Source organism: Macaca fascicularis, chromosome 6 (genome assembly GCF_037993035.2).
Source record: "Macaca fascicularis isolate 582-1 chromosome 6, T2T-MFA8v1.1".
Classification (NCBI taxonomy): Eukaryota; Metazoa; Chordata; class Mammalia; order Primates; family Cercopithecidae; genus Macaca; species Macaca fascicularis.
The window spans coordinates 149034970-149049755 of record NC_088380.1 but is presented as its reverse complement, the minus strand read 5'-3'; the positions used below and the strand labels follow the sequence as shown (position 1 = coordinate 149049755).

Here is a 14786-nt window from a genome sequence, read left to right as displayed (position 1 = left end):
CTGCTCCGAAGACACTGGAAATGCTATACTTCCCTCCTAGCTCAATTCTGTGATGTCCCAAGTCACATTAATTTTTATGCAATGAACTATACCTGGAAACATGATTATTTCCTTAGTCACTGAATTCCTGAATGTTCATCTATTACTTGTGAATGCTAAGCAGAATAATATTCACAGTGGACAGAAAGAAGGTCTTTAGAGCCAGACTTCCAAGCTCAGATCCCATCTCTGTAACTTGGGCAAGTTACTAAATAGCTTTGAACCTTAATTTTCTCATCTGTAAAAACTGGGATAATAAAGCTCTTATCCCATCAGGTAACTGTAAGCATCAGATGAAAGAACGGTAAATGATTATGTGCTTGGCGTCGGGTGAGAACTCACTAAGTGACAGCTATTACCATTATTTTTCATTATTGTTACACTGAACATTGAACAAGCAAAACAGAAACCATCTTTGACTTATGGGATAAAATGAACAATAGCCATGGTCGTCAGTATGTAGCATGCAGATGGAGTTCAATAAAGTGTGAGGGTAAATGTTCAGATGAAGCAGAAACCAGAATGCTGAGTAGAAGAGAAAGCATCACTAAAATGTCTTCATTTTCTGCAAATGTCATTCAGAAAAACAAATGACTGGTGAAGAAAACACAAGAGGGTAGAAGGTGGTGGTAGGAGAGTCCTAAAGGTTTTAATTTTGCAGTTTTCTGTTAAATTGTTCAATAAAAGAAACTTCCAGTATATCTCTTTCCAGAGATTTCTCGAGCTCAGGCTCTGCCCTCCTCCTTTGGACAACTCCTTTCTCAGCATCTGCCATTTCATGAAGAGACTGCCAGGTAGCAAACATCACCTCACTGCTATACGATTTATACCATATGCAGAGTTCCTCTAGCATGTTGGGAATTGTTTAAATAGTATTTTATAACCATTTAGTCATTCATTCTTCATATTCTCCATCTATAATGACTCCAAGCTTTTATTTCATTTTATATTCACATCCCTGCCCTGCACACGGTAAGTACTCAAGTAAGTTCCTACTTCCTAACCAGTCTTACTTAGAATCTCCAATCTGACTTATTTGGACTTGCAAATGGTCCAGTGCGGCATTCAAAAAAAAAAAAAAAAAAAAAAATAGAAGGGGCCAGGAGGGGGCAGTGATGGCGCAGAGCTTGCCAGAGAAAAGGAGATGCCTGTTATTATCCCAGATGATTTCAGGACAAATATAGATCGTTTGAATTTAGCCCAGGAGAGGGTGCTACCTACTTCTAAGACAGCCTCTCCAAGAAAGACCAGCAGTAGGGCCTCTGCCACCTGACATGAGGCTAGGGCTCAGGATCCCCCGCAGGCCTTTCGTCAGTGCAGAAGAAATGCCCAACTCCCCTACCCCTCCTTTGATACAAAGAACTCTTCTTCTAAAATAGCAGGCAGGAGTCAAGGGAGCATGAAAATATCAGCAGAGCAGATGCAAAAAGAGTACACAGATGTACAGATTCAGGACAAAGATTTTCATCTTGTTTTAAGCATTTATCCAAGCAGCTTGCTGGATATTGGAGATAAAGAAAAACAAACAAACAAAAAAAAAACAAAAAAAACCTCCATCACCACCACTACTACTGCTGCATATACTGCTTTTGAAAGATTCTGAGAAGAGAGGGGAAGTGTCAAGTATAGGGATGGGTGGTCAGAGATCACAGTATATTGACGAGCCCTAAATGTGGACCTTCTTCCAGCCTTTACATAAGGTATCTTTCTATTACCTATATTCTATATGGAATATAATTCTATTTTCAAAGTCCTTTTGTATTTGTGGTGAAATAACCTCTCTGTAGCCTGGGATCTAGAAGACCAGGTTTTACATTCCTGATGGCATTCCCTATTCTTCCTCTCCAATGATTTTCAGCAAGTTCCATCATTTCTTGAGCTTAATATGCCTATATCTTTTTTTTTTTTTTTTTTTTTAGACAGCATCACGCTCTGTTGCCCTGGCTGGAGTGCAGTGGTGCAATCACAGCTCATTGCAGCCTTGACCTCCTGTCTGCCTATATCTTGAATTCTTGAATAAGAATAATCACTAGCATCTTTTCAGTAATGAGACAGAACTTTGCCCATAATGCACTTTAAACAAAAGAAAGCATTATACTGAAGCAGATCACTCACCTGCTTCTCATTTGTCTTTTGAAAAGTCAGACGTCATTCTTTCTCTGAATAGAAACCTAAATAACAAAAGTAATAAGTGAATAAGAAATAAAGTTAATGTCCAATTGTGGTTTCCATCTGAGTTTGAAAAGCAGCTTTGGCACAGTTGCTGGTAACGTAGCTGCAGGGAGCACTACTTAGATACTTAACATATGATTTAACCTAGCAACTTCAATTCTGTGTACCAATGTATTGGTATACAGATAGATGTGCAAAGGAATCTGTTGCAGCAATCTTTGTCCAGACTTCCAGAGCAAGACTCTGGAAACAAAGGTCTATTAACAGGAAATTGGTGAAATAAATTATGGTACATCTACTGTACAATGGAATTCTATGCAGTCAGATGGAAGTCGACGCATATATATGCTGTTTTGGAAAGATGTTTAGAACTATGATTAAATGTAAAAGCAAAGTATATTACAGTGTGTGCAGTACAATCCCATTTATATATGTATGTGTGTGTGTGTGTGTGTGTGTGTGTGTGTGTGTTAAAAAGAAGGGCTCTACATACAAGGAAAATATCTAGAAGGATATCTTGAAAGCTTTTAACATCATGACTTTTAGGTAAGGGGTCATGGGATATGCGGCACATTTTACTATACATTTCTATATTGTTTGAATATTTTACATGTGTCATGTCTTGGCCTCAGGAGTGGTAGGTACTTCTCTCATCTGCCTTTAGAAACCATGTTGGCTTTGGCCGGGCGCGGTGACTCATGCCTGTAATCCCAGCATTTTGGGAGGCCGAGATGGGTGGATCACAAGGTCAGGAGATTGAGACCATCCTGGCTAACACGGTGAAACCCCATCTCTACTAAAAAATACAAACAAAAATTATCCGGGCGTGGTGGCAGGCGCCTGTGGTCCCAGCTACTCGGGAGGCTGAGGCAGGAGAATCATGTGAACCCAGAAGGCAGAGCTTGTACTGAGCCGAGATTGCGCCACTGCACTCCAGCCTGGGCGGCAGAGCGAGACTCCATCTCAAAAAAAAAAAAAAAAGGAACCATGTTGGCTTTATTCACCTATATCTAGAGTCCACATGATAGAAATACAAAAGCAGAGGACAGTGGTGTGTGCCAGCACAAGTCCCTTTGGCTGAGGGGACATGTGAACTCAAGTCCCATTAGACAGGAAACCATTATTTTCACTTTTTGGTATTCAGGTATTAAGTGATGCTTGCTGCATTAGGCTTTTAGAATGATCTTGATGATATATTACCATCTCTTGGAGTAAACATTCTATGACTCGGCTGGATGAGCACATTGTTCTCAGCAGCTGAGAATGATACTGTGGAGCCTGTCACTAAGCACTCTAATTGGAGGAATATTTAGCTAGTTGAATTGGTATTAGCTTCAGCTGTGAGGACTAGAAACCATCCAATAAATAAAAGTTTATTCTCTATCATATAAAAGGCCTTGACGACAGTCAGTACATGGGGGGCTGTTCCTTCTCTCTTGTTTCATCATCCATGGACTCAACCAAGATGGCAGTATTTGCATTTCAGACAGCAGGACAAAGGCAGGCATGAAGAAGAAGAGGCAAAGTGTGTATACACAATGCCTCTTAAGTGGGTTTCTAGGAGCTGCCCCAGACACTTTAACCTACTCACATAGGCCAGAACTCAGTCTTATGGCCTACCTAGCTGCAAGGGAATTTGGGAAATGTAGTCTTAATGACAAGTGGCTATATGCCCAGCTTAAAATTGGGGCTTTAATGTTATTACCATAGAAGAAGAGAAGGGTAGATACTGGGAGATGACTAGTGGTTTTCTGCAACACTGATATAACCCACTTTTCCCCCCTCTAATCTACTTTAGATGAGAGAAGTACCTACCACTCCTGAGGCTGGCTTTACCAAGGACATAACACATGTAAAATATTCAAATAAAAGATAAATATGTTTAGCATTCCATCATGTCAGCCAATGGCATAGCTAAGTTATCATGCTTTGTCATATACTCACCCCTATGAACTTAGGGAAATGTTTGGAGAAAAGATTTGCTACAACATAGAGAGGATGATGAGACATCCTGGGATTTCAGTCATCTGTGTTTCTCCTGTCTCTGCCACCAGCTCCAGAATCTTGAACATAATGGATGGGATATGCTAGCTTTTGAAGACAAGAACCATGGCGTTCCTACGATGGTTCCATAATAAACGTCAATGGAATACAGTAGAACTGGCCTGTGATGTAATTTAGAGACGACTTCCTGTGAATGAGACAACATTCTACAGGAATAGAATGTTATTTGTGCTATGGGAAAGTCCAATGGGGCTTCAGATTTAGGTTCAAGGAAAAAGGAATCCACCAGCTGATTATCCCTGGGGACTAAGGATAGTAAAGTTAACAGTCATAAAGGAATTGGGGCTTCAGAAATTCCCAAGATTAGGAAGGACTAAATCCTGTTTTGGAGCAGACAGTGGCAGACTCCCTGGACATTCTTGCCTGACATCAATCTTCAGAGTCTCAGGACTGGTGGTCCATTAGGCCTCTGCAAAGAAGGGACCTGAAGCCTCCCTGCCCCAGCCTTACCTGTCATTTACTGCCAGGCTCTCCCAGACACAGGTTGGTTATTCATTAGGAATACAAATGAGGGTTCTTTTATGTTTCCTAGTCTGCAGGCCCATTAGTTAGCAGTAAAAAGCCAAATGTTTCAATCCTAAAGTGAAACCTCCATGCTGTGGTCTTCTGTCTTGTTAAAAACAAGTAACTTTATGGTTCTTTGATCAATAAATAGCATAAGGGTATAGAGAAAGGAGAAGAACATTAGCATGAAGAAAACAGATTAAATAAGGCCCCTGAATTACTCAGAGGGGTGAAATCTCAACCCTGGTAGATTTCCTTGGTAACTATGTAGGAGAATTGTTCTAGACTTGAGGGCTGTGATCATGTAAGTTTGGCATCTGTGTCACTTGACACTGGCCCCATGTTTGGCCCCATCCTCTTGGGCCCTTGCCTTGTCAGGGCTCAGTGGTCACTATGCCAGTGAAGGTCTCAAGCTAGAACTTCACCCTCCTACGTGCGACTGCCTACTTGGCCTCTCCCTACAGGCTCAACAAAGTTTCTCAGACCTAAACCCAAAGTCAACCCTTGAGTTCTCCTCAAGCCTGCTTCTCCATCTCGCTAAATGGCCAGGAAATCATTCTGCAAAGTGCTCAGCCTGACAGCCTCAAAACTATCCCTGGCTCCCGCTCTCATGTCCCACTTTCAAATCATCAGCAAATCTCACTGGCCCTGCCTTCAAAGCATATTCAAAATCTGACCATGTCTCATCACTTCCACTAGTCTCGGTTGCCATCCCTCTCACCTGGATTACTACAAAGCCTCCTACTTGGTCTCGTTCCTCCCCTCTTGCCAAGCCACCCACCCCATTCTTTTTGCCACACAGCAGCCAGAGGAAGCCTTTTAGAACCTAAGCCACATCATGGTGCCCATTGATTCTAGACCCTCGAGGGGCCTCCCCATGTCATACAGAGTAGAAGCCACAGTCTGCCCAGGCCCCCAAGCCCTCTGTGACCTGCCGCAGCTCTCCCACGGCACCTCCTACATCCCTCCTGTGGCTCACTCTGCTCCAGCCTCTCTGCTCTTCCACAAAGGAGGTAAGCATGTGTCCAGCTTTGAGCTGTGCACATGATGCTACCCAGGCAGCATTTCCACCAGCTATCAGCAAGCTTAGCTTCCTAAGCTCTCATTTCTGATAAGGATGGCCCTTTATCAGAAACCTTCCCTGACCACCCTTTTAAAATCCAGCTTTACTTTTCTTCATAGTACTTATCCCCACTTGACAAAATATATATTTATGTTTTACTGTCTGTCTCTCTCCACTGGAATGTAAGTTCCATGGATACAGGATTTTTCCTTCTGAGAACAGTGCTGGGTAGAGAAGACACATATTTTTTACATGAATAATGTGGGCACATTGTTCAATTAACGTGTACCATAAGGCAAGACAAACAGCAACAACTGTAACAAAAAACCCAGTCATCTGTATGAATATGTATAATGTCTTTTTTCATTACTAACCTTTTTTAAAAAAAAAAAGGAAAGAGAAGGAAATTTTTGTCTCTTGGATGAAGAGGGGAGAAAACCATTTACTTAGAACCATGTTTCGGGCACTCTTTCTAGGTCTGGAGGTAGAGAGTCAAGATAGGTAAGCTCCCTGTTTTGTGGGGCTTATGTTACAGAGGAAATAAAGAGGTGGAGGTGGACACTGAAGAAGCTGGGCATCACACCATCAGTAAACGAACAAATGAACAAACAAGGTAATTTCAAATAGTTGTGAATAATATACACATTCAAGAAAACTTACTGGGAATTACCAATAAAAATACACCTGCTTTATGCATGGCATTTATCAATCTCTTTTCCCATTCCACCCCCAAAATCCTGCACTTTCAATAAAATATATAAATATTCATACTTCATATTTATTAATATAAGCTGCTTATCTTAGAGCAGCTACTTTGTAACGTCTATTAAATGATGAGCTGTGCTTTGTTGAAGACAATATCTCTTGTACATGGATGGATTTAGCAACTGATATTGTCCTTTACCATGTGCCCAAAAGGTACCCATTAGAAGTTAGCAGATTTTTCACAGGTCTTCAAAAGCGAATGTCTGGAATTCTTTCCAACCTAACCTTGAATCTTTGTGGATATTTCAGTACACTGCTGAAAAGTTACATGCTTTTATTTCAGTACAGTTGGTGAAAATTCCATATGGATTCCTCCATTCACAAAACTGAATGAAAACACAGAACTCCTTAAAATAAAAATAGACACGCTGGGAATCACCAGGGAAATGTTACTTATTCTCTGAGCATTCAGCTTCTGCTATCCTTAGTGGTGGGAACCCAAGCTGTCATTCCAATTTCCTATAAACTTGGCAGGACTCTGTGTCCATTTGGAATTGTAATAGCCCGGATTTCAGTTCAGGGAGGAAGGAAGGAGTCATTGCATTCCACCGAAAAGTCCTCCAGCAGAATCCGAGAAGCCAAAGCCTAAATGTCAGTGTTCTCCCAAAGGAAAGAGATGGTTCCATCTGATGAGTTTACCTGGTATAACGCTCTATAGCCAGTCTGGCAAGCCCTCTTGGCTGGTCTTTTTTTGGTAACGTTGCTTGTTGCAGAAAATTCTGGTTCCTGCATTAGGTATTTTGTTTTTTCAATTATGAACAGATTTTTCATACTAAATGCCCTAGACATTTCAGACTGGAAGTTCCAGGCTGTGTATATTCTTGCTGTTCATTCTACACTCCTGCATGCTTCCTGATTTAGAATGTGGGAGCTGCAAGAAAAGCCAACCAAGTCGCCCTCCCAGCTCTCATCACCTGTAGTCACAGCCAGATAAAGGAGTTGAATCCTGTTAAAGTGGGGGTCAGAGCGGGGCGGGGGGGTGCAGGGGCATGGAGTGTAGCCCTCAGGCAGAGACAGAGTGGGAGGCAGGGGATGCCTCTAAATGGCCCAGGTGAGAGGTGTATTGTGGGGAGTGGAGAACTCTAAGGCTTGCAGAATCCTGATCAAGCCCTGAGTCTATGGCTCCTACTTCCTTCTCCCCATTTTTGGTTCCAAATAAGTGATTTGCGTGCAAACAGTTACATTCCACAAGCAAGTCACTTCCTCTTCCCTGGGGGACAGCAACTGTGAGGAGAGGGAGGAAGAAACACACACCTCTTCCGAACACCTGGGATCGTGGTAAGGCCTTTGTGAGCCTTGGTGAGCCGCGGTCTCTTCATTCCACACAGCATGCAACTATGGAAGGATTTAAAAATTTCGCTTTTAAAATTATTTGGCTCCAAGGAGTTGATGTTGAAACAATTCCTCAGAAATGAGAAAATCTAACATACAGATTGTTTCCAAATGAAATAAAGCTTTTAATGAATACTAAGCTTAAGAACTGATGGAGTTGATACAATTGATTAGCTATTATAGGCATTTAATCCACTAAATTTCGGGGGGGTTCTTTTTCATATGTTGGAAAACATATTTATATTTTGCTGTCTAAGTCCGGGCCCAGTGGCTCACGTCTATAATCCCAGCACTTTGGGAGGCCGAGGCAGTTGAATCACTTGAGGTCAGGAGTTCAAGACCAGCTTAGCCAACATGGCGAAATCCCATCTCTACTAAAATACAAAAAAATTAGCCAGGCATGATGGCAGGTGCCTGTGATCCCAGCTACTCAGGAGGCTGAGGGAGGAGAATCGCTTGAACCTGGAAGGCAGAGGTTGCAGTGAGCTGACATCGTGCCACTGCACTCCAGCCTAGACGACAGAGAGAGACACTGTCTCAAAAAATATATATATATATAATTTTGCTGTCTACATAGATGCATATCATATATAGGATTTTATATATACTATCTATGTAACATTTTTTCAGGGCTAAATATTGCTATAGGCCCTCAAAACCTGTTGGCCCTGAGCCCTGTGCCTGTAGAACCTAACAGATACAGTAGACTGTGAAGTAAATGTGCCTCTCTAAAACAAAAAATAATGTAAAAAGTTCTTGCAACCCCAGGCTAGTGAATGGATTAATATGACTAGGAGGCCAGTTCTGTCGAGGCTCCCTTGCCAACCCCAAGGCTCCAAGAGAAGCCCTGGATTTTTACACCCACTCCTCTCCAGCCTTGCTGTAGGAAGCAGTCATCCCACCAGAGAGGTTTCTATTTCAGACCCACTCTCAGTCCCTTGGGAGTCTCCTCCAGGCTGTCCTTCCTAAACCACTTGAATCTCATTTCTCCCGCAGCTGATTTTTTTTTTCAAGATGTTAGCAATTCCTGTGGAACCATCTGGAGGTTATTAAGAAAGTGTCCCGGGTCCTCTGAGGCAGCTGGCTGCGGCCTCTTGCCTTGTTTCCTGTGTCCTGGATGTCTAAGTTGACTTTCATAAGAAATTTGGAATATTCGCTTAAAAAAAGAAACAGTCAATATTTTTCAGGCGTTGAGCTCTTGCAGCTTAATTTCCCCGGCTGGGACTTTGCATTTTGAGCTCCCATCTTTGGCCCCTGCTCTGGGAAGGATGAAGCACGTCTGTTTTAAAAACAGAAAGCACCAGTGGTTGGGGTAAACCAGAAATCCAGTCTTCCCCACCCTCCCCAGTCAGCCGCACAAAAACTTCCTTATGTTGCTGCTGCTGCTGCTCAGCCATTTCTGTACCCCCAGCCTCCACTCCCAAGTGAGACCCTGAAGCTCTATCCAGAGCTTCATGCTAGTTAGTTCAGCTCTATAGGGCACTCTCCTAGCCTCCTTGAGGCACAAATAACAGAACAAAGACAAAAAGAGGCTGAACAGATGACAATGATTCCATGGTTAAGAGGGGTAACATGAATAGGTGGGACAATAGGAGACACCAATTTACCCGCTTCCTAACCACTAGCCAGGAGCACCTGGGGCCTAAACAGAGACACTCCCATGGATTCATTTTACTATTTAGAGCCTGCAGGTGGAGTTGGGGCACTGGCTTGCCTCACTTCCCATTTATCACCCAAACTCAGCAGCCAAGCTTTCGGTTCTTAGCCTTGACCATTTGCTTTCCTCACTAAAGGGGCCCATGCCCACCCCTTCTTCTTTGTTGTTCTTAGGCCTTCACCCCCCCGACCAACTTGCATCTCATCACCCTTTCAATTTCACTAATAAAGTTAACACTAGTTCTTCGGAAGATTTTAAGACCCCCATCCAATGCTATTAAATCAGACAACGTGATTCAGGACACCCACTACACCTACGAAGCGCAAGCACGGAATGACTTCCCCAGAAGACAGCCAGCCTAACTTTCTGTCTCTGATGCTGGTAGAACCAAGAGAAAATTTTGACGGGAGCATACAATTCACTCTCCATTGAGGATTCACTCAGAAAGGAGGTAGAGATACTCCTTAATATTCCTAATATCCCTGTCACAATCCACAGGAATCTACAACCTACTATCTGGTTTGCCATAGACACTCAGTAAGTGGTCCCACCAACCCCCATCTTTTTATTTTGAAAATCTTAAGCTACAAAAAAAACTAAAAGAATAATACAATGAACTCCTTTATGCATTTTACCTAAATCACTAATTGCAGTTCAACCTTGAGCAACATGGGGGTTAAGACCCCCACACAGTCGAAAATGGAGTATAACTTATGTCTCCCCCAGAACTTAACTAAGAGCCTACTGTGGGCTGGAAGTCTTAACACTCACATAAACAGTTGATTAACACATATTCTGTAGGTTAAATGTATTATATGTGGTATTTTTACAATAAAGTAAGCTAGAAAACAGAAAATGTTATTAAGAAAATCATAAGGAAGAGAAAATATATTTACTATTAAATGGAAAAGGATCATCACAAAGGTCATCATAAAGGTCTTCACGTTTAGTAGGAAGAGGAAGGAAGAGGAGGAGGAGGGAGGGAGGAACGGGGAGGAGGGAAGGGGAAGCAGGGATGGAAGGAAGGAAGGGGAAGCAGGGATGGAAGGAAGGAAGGGGAAGCAGGGATGGAAGGAAGGAAGGGGAAGCAGGGATGGAAGGAAGGAAGGGGAAGCAGGGATGGAAGGAAGGAAGGGGAAGCAGGGATGGAAGGAAGGAAGGGGAAGCAGGGATGGAAGGAAGGAAGGGGAAGCAGGGATGGAAGGAAGGAAGGGGAAGCAGGGATGGAAGGAAGGAAGGGGAAGCAGGGATGGAAGGAAGGAAGGGGAAGCAGGGATGGAAGGAAGGAAGGGGGCCTCAGGGATGGAAGGAGGGGAGGGGGAAAGCAAGGAGGGGAGAGGGGGAAGCAGGGAAGGGAGGAGGGGAAAAGAAGCGTTGTCTTGCTGTCTCAGGGATGTCAGAGTGGAAGTAAATTCCAAGCATAACTGGACCACTGCAGTTCAAAAACCTGTTATTCAATGGTCAATTGTATTACGGTATTACCACATTTGCTTTCTCCCAATACTTTTTTCTGATACATTTGAAAGTAAAGCACAATGATCCCTAAATATTTCCTAATAGGTAGAACATACGACATTTAACATTGAAAAAAATATTACCTAACACATAGCTCATTCAAATTCCCCCGATTGTCCCAATGTCCATTATAGGGTTTTTTCTTTTTCTTTTTTCTTTTTTTTTTTTTGAGACAGAGTCTCGCTCTGTTGCCAGGCAGTGGCGCGACTTCTGCTCACTGCAACCTCTGCCTCCCAGGTTCAAGTGATTCTCCTGCCTCGGCCTCCTGAGTAGCTGGGATTACAGGCGCGTGCCACCACACCCAGCTAATGTTTTTTGTTTTGTTTTTGAGACGGAGTCTCTGTCGCCCAGGCTGGAGTGCAGTGGCGTGATCTCGGCTCACTGCAAGCTCCGCCTCCTGGGTTCACACCATTCTCTTGCCTCAGCCTCCTGAGTAGCTGGGACTACAGGCACCCGCCACCACGCTCGGCTAATTTTTTGTATTTTTTTAGTAGAGACGGGGTTTCACCATGTTAGCCAGGATGGTCTCAATCTCCTGACCTCGTGATCCGCCCGCCTCAGCCTCCCAAAGTGCTGGGATTACAGGTGTGAGCCACCGTGCCCGGCCCAATATTTGTATTTTTAGTAGAGACGGGGTTTCACCATGTTGGTTACGATGGTCTCAATCTCTTGACCTCGTGATCCACACGGCTTGGCCTCCCAAAGTGCTGGGATTACAGGTGTGAGCCACCACGCCCAGCCCGTTATAGCCTTTTAAACTTTCTGTCTCTGATTTTAAAATTTGAGATATTTTTATAAAATTGATACACAATTTGCATATAAAATTCACCCTTTTCAAGTGTACAACTCAGGTTTTTAGAATAGTCACAGGTTACACAACTATCACCACTATCTAATTCTAGAACATTTTCATCCACCTAGAAAAAACTCCTGTACCCATTAGCAGTCATTCCCTATTCTTCACCTCCCTGCAGCCCCTGAAAACCACTCATCTTTCTGTCTCCGTGGATTTGCCTATTATGGAAATTTCATAAAAATGGACTCACACAATATGTGTCCGTGTCTGGCTTCTTTCCCGTAGCATGTTTTCAGAGTTCATCTGCATTTCATCTATCTATTTGATAGTTGGTAGACATTTAAATTGTGCTATAACTTGTTTTTAAAAGCCAGGATCCAATCAAGGACTATATACTGCATTTAGTTGCCCAGTCACTAGTTTCCTTTAATCTAGATGCTACAACATTAATTCTAGAATGTTAATCTAGATTTAGATCCTAGAACATTCTTCCCATTTACAACAGTAAAAGTTTTGAAGAGTACCAGTCAGATGTTTTGAAGGATGTCTTTCTGGATGTGTCTGATTGTTTTCTATTATTTGACTCAGATTAGACAATTTTGGCAACACACAACACTACTGCGTGGGTGAGGTTGCATACTTCCTGTTGCATCACATCAGAAAACACGTCATGTCAGTCTGTCCGATGATAGGTGATGCTAAATTTGGTTATTTGGTTAGATGGTATTTACCAGATCTCCCTATCAGAAAGATACACTCTTCTCTTTGTATAATATTAAAATAAGTAAAATTAAGTAATATTTAAGACCATGTGAATATTTTGTTTCCCAATAATCTTTAACCAATGGGTTTTAGCACCCAGTGATGATTGTTGTCTGAATCCCTTATTATAATGGTGTTACAAAACAGTAATTTCTAACTTTTCTGACTCTATATAATTCCTTCTATATAGACACAGGCATTTTATTTAAAAAAAAAAAATACAAACAAACAAACAAAAAACGCTTTCCCTGCTCCATCCCATCTTTTTAATCACCACTGCGAACTCAGATATTTTTTAAACTCAATGCATTATAATCAACATCATTTGTCCCAAATTTGGGAATTGGGATCCACTTTGAGTTAGCTTATCTGTCTTTTTGATGTGTTCCCATCAGTCTTTAAGTATTTCTTTGCTTTATGTGTCTAAAGATGGGAAAAAACCAAAGGACAGAGTGTCTTACTCTCTTACACAGTCAAACACTTTGCTTCTGACACCAGATGTGTGAGGTGGCTTTTCCCTATATGCCAAGCAATTCTCCAGCAGACACCTGGATATCCTGGGTATCCTCGAACTCAATTCAATTCTGACACACTCTGCCCGAAGAGATGGCCAAATCCCACAGGTTAAGGGCTCAGTCCCACAAGACTACCCCCTACTTCAGATGCCAGTCACAAACTCCAGGTTGGGACCTGTGCTTCTGAGCAATCAGCTATAAAGTGGGGTACCCACAATCCCCTCCTTGGGTCCAATTAATTTGTAAGAGTGGCTCACAGAACTCAAAAAAAACAAGTTACTTCCATTTACCTATTTATTACAAAGTATTTTTAAAGGATATAAATGAATAGCCAGAAGAAAAGAGACATAGGGTAAGGTTTGGAAGGATCCCAAATGTAGCAGCTTCCCTCCCTGTGGAGCTGGGGTGCACAACCCTGCCAGCACTTGAATGCATTCTTGTTAACCAACCTGGAAGCTCCAGGAACCCAGTCTTATTTGGGTTTTTATAGAGGCTTCATTACATAGGCATGACTGATCAAACAACTGGCCACTAGTGACCAACCTTCAGTCCCTCTCCCATCCCCAAAGGTGGAGGAGGCGGGAGAACTGAACCCTGTAATTACATGGTTTATTCCCCTGGCAACCAGCCCCCATGCCGTGGGTATCTAGGGACTTTCCAAATATTACATTATTAAAATAAGTTCACTGTAGTCAAAAGAGGCTTGTTATGTATAACCAAAGACACATCTTTCATCTTTTACCTGTTTCAGAAACCCAAGACAAAGGGCCAAATATTTTAACAAAAGGTATACCAATTGCTCTAATCACTTAGGAAATTACAAGGGTTTTAGAAGCTGTGAGTCAGGAACTGTGCATGAAAACAAAAATATATACATACATGTATATAGCTGTGTGCCACAGTGACTTTTAGTCAGCAATGGACCACATATATAAAGATGGTCTTATAAGATTGTAATGGAACTGCCCTATATAGGCAAACCACTTTTAAAAGTCTTTTACATTTTTACTGTACCTTTTCTATGTTTACATATATTTAGATATGCAAATATCTGATGTTACAATTTCCTACAGTATTCAGTACAGTACCTGCTGTACAGGCTTGTAGCCTAGGAGTAAAAGTCTATCTGTATACCATATAGCCTAGGTGTGCAGTAGGCTATACCATTTAGGTTTGTGTAAGTACATTCTATGAGGTTTGCACAATGACAAAATCACCTAGTGATGCATTTCACAAAATGTATCCCCCCTGTTAAGTAATGCATGACTATATATATATATATTTATTTCACAATATCACAGTGACACAGTAAGATGTTTGTTTGAGATGGGGTTTCCCTCTGTCAGTCAAGCTGGAGTGCAGTGGTCTTGGCTCACTGCAACATCAGCCTCCTGGACTCAAGAGATCCTCCTACCTCAATCTCCCAAGTAGCTAGGACTATAGGCACACACCACCACATGAGGCTGATATTTATACTTTTTATAGAGATGGGGTTTCACCATGTTGCCGAGGCTGGTCTTACACTTCTGGACTCAAGTGATCCACCTACCTCAGTCTCCCAAAGTGCTGGGACTACAGGTTTGAGACATAGCACTCGGCCAT

General features: G+C 42.3%; 1 protein-coding gene across 3 annotated transcripts in view; it reads right to left on the bottom strand.

Moving 5' to 3' along the window:
* Nucleotides 1-14786, bottom strand: part of ARHGAP26 (Rho GTPase activating protein 26) — an 899552-nt gene that overhangs the window by 689552 nt on the left and 195214 nt on the right. Inside the window, exon 4 of one of the 3 annotated variants that reach the window (XM_073994505.1) lies at nucleotides 2155-2210. The exons of the other annotated variants lie outside the window; for them this stretch is intronic. The gene's annotated coding sequence lies outside the window, so the exon portion shown is untranslated. The remainder of the gene's footprint in view (nucleotides 1-2154; nucleotides 2211-14786) is intronic. 3 annotated transcript variants of the gene reach the window in all.